The following is a 6411-nucleotide window of genomic DNA, read 5'->3' on the forward strand; positions in this document are numbered from 1 at the left end:
ACCTACATTTAATGGTGTCGTGGATAACACCGTTCTTACAGAAGCACTTTTTTCTAACAATGTTATATAGTGCAGGAAAGATAGATTTTAGTGGACGCGATCTTATCCACGAGTCCTCCCAAAATCACACCTGAGACCCGTCACCTAGATTAAACTTGCCTAGCGAGAGAAACTCCCCCTTGACCTTTATGAGGCTAGCCCAAAACTGAGAATCTCCGGGCATGTATTGAACCTGTGTCAAAGTTTTGTCACTAAGATATTTATTCCTAAGTATTTGTTACCGTACTCCATCTCCATTAATTAGCTTAAAAAGTCATTTGCTTAGGAGACACTTGTTGTGGACATCTAAATTTAAAACTCCCAACCCTCCTTGGTCTTTCGGAGTATAAACTACCTCCCACTTAGTAAACCTATACTTTTTCTTGTTGTCATCATTCTGCCAGAAAAACCATGATATGAAGTAATCGAGCTTCTTCGGAACCCTCAGGTACTTAAAAAAAAGGAGAGCATGAACATGGGGAGACTACTCAAAATAGAATTAATCAAAACCAGCCTCCCTCCCACCGACAACATCTTACTTCTCCAACAGTCCAGCCTTTTTTGAAATCTTTCTTCGACATGTTTCAATCCTTATTCAAGAGTTTTCTATGGTGCATAGGAATTCCTAGATATCGAAAGGGATACGACCCCAAATCACACCAAAAAATATGTGTATATTCAATTTGTCTAGCTCTGGCTGCTCCATAGCAAAACATCTCACTTTTATGAAAATTGATGTTGAGTCCTGATAACTGTTCAAAAGCACAAAAAGATTCATGTTTTTTGCCCTCTCTAGATCACTATCCTTGAAGATGACAGTGTCATCTGCATACTGAAGGATCGAAAGTCCCTCATCTACCAAATACGGAACAACCCCTTAGATTTGTCCCGTCTCTTTGGCTCGTGAAATAAGGATAGCCAGCATATCAACCACTATATTAAACAAAATCAAAGATAACGGATCCCCTTGTCGTACTCATTCCTAGTTTGAAAGAAATGTCCTATATTATCATTGATCTTTACTGCAACACTCCCTAAAAGCTCTAGTTTGGTTTTGGTAAATTGATGAAACCCTAAGTGCTAACCTAGTTTATCAAGTGATCATGAGATAGGTAGCACATTCCAAGTGATGAAGCAAATAAAGATCATGACATGATGATGGTGATGCCATGGTGATGATCAAGTGCTTGGACTTGAAAAGAAGAAAGAGAAAAACAAAAGGCTCAAGGCAAAGGTATAAATGGTAGGAGCTATTTTGTTTTGATGACCGAGACACTTAGTGAGTGTGATCACATTTAGGATCGATAGCCGTACTATTAAGAGGGGTGAAACTCGTATCGAAATACGGTTATCAAAGTGCTACTAGATGCTCTAACTCATTGCATATGCATTTAAGATCTAGTGGAGTGCTAACACCCTTGAAAATGTTTGTGAAAATATGCTAACACATGTGCACAAGGTGATACACTTAGTGGTTGACATATTTGAGCAAGGGTGAAGAAGATAGATGTGAAAAGGAGTTAGTCACTGGTCACGCAGTGACCGGATGCTGGGTCACAAACTGACCGGATGCTGGAAGGCTACGTCCGGTCCTGCTGATGTGGCAACACACAGTGTTGAGGGTGACTGACCGGACACTGGCTGTGTTCGGTCGAGCATGACGAGGCGCGTCCGGTCGTGAAAAGTCATCTCTGGATGCTTACAGGAAACGACCGGACGTTGGGGTTCAGCGTCCGGTCACTTTGAGCTGCTGCATCCGGTCATCACTTGACCGTTGAGATCGGGCGATCTACATTTGAAGAGAGGGGACACATGGCACGCATCGCGTGACCGGACGCTGAGGTCCAGTGTCCGGTCGATATGACCGGAGCATCCTATCACCCCGTGTTGTGCCCAGTGAAAGGGTACAACGGCTCTATTTCATTGGGGCTTCTATTTAAGCCCCATGGCCGGCTCAAGCTCACTCTCTTGGCCATTTGCATTAACATAGCAACCTTGTGAGCTTAGCAAAGCCCTCCCACTCATCTCCATCATTGATTCATCATCTTTGTGAGATTGGGAGAGAATCCAAGTGCATTGCTTGAGTGTTTGCATCTACATGCACTTGGTGTTCGTGTTTCGCTGCGGGATTTGCTTATTACTCTTGGTGGTTTCCACCACCTAGATGGCTTGGAGCAGCGAGGATCGTCGAGTGGAGGTTGGTGATTATCTCCGACTCCGATCGTGGTGATTGTGAGGGGTTCTTGACCTTTTCCCGGTGGAGAGCCAAAAGGTACTCTAGTGGATTGCTCGTGGCTTGTGTGATCCTCATCTTGTGTTGGTTGTGCGGCACCCTATCGAGGGTTTGGCATGTGATGCCAATTAGCGCGTGAACCTCCAAGTGAGTGAATCACCACAACGAGGAGTAGCTTGCCAGCAAGTAAGTGAACCTCGGTAAAAATCATTGTGTTCATCATTTGATTCCGAGGTGATTGGTCTTTATTGGTATCCATTCTTGTGATTGATTGGTTCACTCCTCGACACAACGGTATAAACAAATTGCTCACTCTCTTTATATTACCGTAAACTAGTTGTCAATCTCTTTAGAGTAGCTAGTTGTGAGAGCTTATTAGTTTGGTTAGTGTGGCTCTTTAGTTAGCTTTTGAGAGCACACTAACTTAGTATAGTGACATAGCTACTATATGGATAGAAACTATATAAACTAGAATTATAGTAGGTGGCTTGCAGTTTTAGTAGACTAGCGCAACACTTGCTTCACCTCATAATTGTCTAACTGGTTTGTTAAGTATTGTTGTAGAATTTTGAAATAGGCTATTCATCCCCCTCTAGCCATTAGGACCTTTCAAGTGGTATCAGAGCCGAGGTCACCGTGATTTGAGGCTTAACAACCTTTGGTGTAAAAATGGCTCAAATCAACAACACCAAGAAGCCACCCCAATTTGATGGCTCAATAGGAAGGTTTGGAAGGTGGTAGAGACAAAGATTGAGATTGAAGATGAAGAGGCTCCCACCGCCGTTGAAGAAATACTACTTCAAAATAATGACATTGCTCTTAGTGCCATCCATGATGCTTTGGATGAGAGAATATTTGAGCAAATTAAGAACATTGAGAGAGCTCATGAGGCTTGGAAGAAGTTGGAAGAATCATTTGAGGGCACTCGAGCCATAAAGGGTGCAAAGGCATACATTCTCAAAGAGAAGTTTACAAGCTTCAAGATGAAGAAGGATGAGAATGTGCCGGAGATGTTTCATAGGCTTCAAGTGCTTATCAATGATCTCAAAGCACTTGGAGAAGAGGTGAAGGACAAGGACTTCTCCCATAAGTTCTTGAGATGTTTGCCTTCAAAATTTGGCATATTAGTCACTATTCTAGTGAGGAGTGGTTTGGACACCATGACACCAAACCAAGTGTTGGGAGATATAATGACCGATGATACATAAAGAGATGATGAGAAGGAAGAAAAGAAGGAGAAGAAAGATGAGAAGAAGAAGAGTGTGGCATTTAAGGCCACATCATCCAAGGGCAAGGCAAAGCAAGAAACATCAAGTGAAGATGATGGCTCATGGGATGATGATGATGATGAGAAGATGGCTCTCTTTATCAAGAAATTTGGCAAGTTCATAATGAAGAAAGGGTATTATGCTAGAAGAAAGAAATCTTCATCCAAAAACAAGGAAGAGTCAAGAAGGTGCTTCAAATATGGAAGCAAAGATCATCTTGTTGCTCAATGTCTATACAATAGCGACAATGATAATGACAACAAGAAGAACAAGAAGAAGGACAAGACGGAAAAGAAAGATAAGAAGGATAAGATGACCTTCAAGAAAAAGAAGGGTGGTTCATATGTGGTCACTTGGGATAGTGATGCTTCCTCAAGTGATGATGACGATAGTGATGATGACAAGACCACCAAGAAGAAGGCACTTACAAGCATTGCTATCAATGAGAAGCCTTCTCTCTTCGACACTCCATCATGCTTTATGGCTAAGGCCACTAAAGTATAAATTTATGATAATGGAAGTGATGAGAAATATGATAATGAAAATAAAAATGAAAATGATAATGATAGTGATAATGATGAACCTACTAAGGAAGAACTATTTGACATGCTAGAAGATGCTAAAGAATACTTTGACATCAAGAGAAGGGAATGCAAAAGCTTGCGTAAGAAACTAAAAGCCCTTAAGCAAGCCTTTGATGAGCTCAATGCATCTTATAAGAGGCTAGAGTAAGCCCATGAGAAGCTTGGCAAGGCTCACAAGAAGCTTGAAAAAGCTCATTCCTCTTTGCTTGATGAGCAAAATAAAAAGAAGCATGTTGAAACTTGCAATATAGGCTTAACTTGTGATATAATTGATGAATCATTATCTATGCCTATCATTGTTTCTCCCACTAACCCTTCTTGTAGTACTTCTACTTCCACCTCATCTAGTAGTGATGGTTTCGCTTGTGATGCCTCACTAATGGTTGAGAATGAGAACCTTAAGAAGGAGGTCAATAAGCTCACTCACACCTTGGCTAAGGCCTATGGTGGTGAGGACCGCTTGCTTATATGCTTGGGTAGCCAAAGAGCTTCTCTCTACAAAGAGGGATTGGGCTATACCTCCAAAAAAGGCAAGGCAGCTTTTGCTCCTCACAAGACTAGTTTTGTGAAGAACAATGGTCGATTTTGCACTAGTTATAAGCAAGTTGGTCATAAAGAACATGAATGCAAAAACAAGAGCAAAAATGCTAATGTATCATCTATTAAGCTTGATTCTTTCTATATACTTACTAAGGGTATAAATGGTGTGAAGGCTAAGTTCATTGGTAAACCATGGATGGGCTCAAAGAAGAAAGTCATTTGGGCACCAAAGAGCTTAGTGACTAACTTTCAAGGACCCCAACAAGTTTGGGTACCTAAAAAAGAATTGATCTTCTTTTGTAGGTCAATTACAAAGCTGGAGAAAGGCATTGGGTTCTTGATAGTGGGTGCACTCAACACATGACCAGTGATGTAAGAATGTTTAACTCAATCAACACCAATGGCAATGATGGTTATGATAGTATCACATTTTATGATAATGGCAAAGGCAAGGTCAAAGGGCTTGGTAAGATTGCAATATCCAATGACATGAGCATATCCAATGTGTTGCTAGTAGAGAGCTTGAATTTCAACTTACTATCTGTGGCTCAATTGTGTGATCTTGGATTCAAATACATATTTGGGGTAGATGATGTAGAGATCATAAGTGTAGATGGATCTAATTTGATCTTCAAAGGCTTTAGATATGAGAATCTATACTTGGTTAATTTCAATGCTAGTGAAGCTAAATTATCCACATGTTTGTTCACTAAGTCAAGCATGGGTTGGTTATGGCATAGAAGGCTTGGTCATGTTGGAATGAAATAATTGAATAGATTGGTTAAGCATGACTTGGTTAGAGGCTTGAAAGGTGTTGTGTTTGAAAAGGATAAACTTTGTAGCTCTTGTCAAACCGACAAACAAGTTAGAAACACCTATCCTAAGAAAAGCATGATGAGCACTAATAAATCATTTGAGTTATTGTATATGGATTTGTTTGGGCCAACACAATACACTAGCATTGGTGGTAACAAATATGGCTACATGATAGTAGATGATTATACTAGATATACATGGGTATTCTTTCTAGTGAATAAAAGTGATGCGTTTGCAACATTCAAATCATTTGTCAAGGGCATTCACAATGAGTTTGAAACAACCATCAAGAGAGTTACAAGTGACAATGGTAGTGAGTTTAAGAACACTAGAATTGATGAGTTGTGTGATGAATTTGGAATTAGACATCAATTTTTGGTCAAGTACACTTCACAATCAAATGGCCTTGTTGAGAGAAAAAATATAACACTCATTGATATGGCAAGGTCTATGCTTAGTGAGTACAATGTGAGTCAATCTTTTTGGGACGAAGCTATCAACATGGCTTGCTATTGTAGCAACCACCTCTATTGTCACCCATTGAAAGAGAAGACACCATATGAGCTCTTGAATGGTAGAAAACCCAACATTGCATATTTTTGGGTCTTTGGTTGTAAATGCTACATCTTGAAGAAAGGCATAAGATTAGACAAGTTTGATAAAAAATGTGATGAAGGATTCCTACTTGGATACTCAACCACTAGCAAAGCATATAGAGTTTGAAATTTGGATAGTGGTACTCTTGAGAAAGTTTATGATGCTGAATTTGATGAAACCAAGGGTTCACAAGTTGAGAATGAGAACTTGGAAGATGTTAGAGACATTCAACTTTTAAATACCATGAAGAACATGGATATTAGTGAATTGAGGCCTAGGTAAGTAAATGATGATGAAGATGATCAAGTGCAAGTGCTCTCTAACTCAAATGTGC

This window comes from Miscanthus floridulus, chromosome 1 (genome assembly GCF_019320115.1).
Source record: "Miscanthus floridulus cultivar M001 chromosome 1, ASM1932011v1, whole genome shotgun sequence".
Taxonomy (NCBI): domain Eukaryota; kingdom Viridiplantae; phylum Streptophyta; class Magnoliopsida; order Poales; family Poaceae; genus Miscanthus; species Miscanthus floridulus.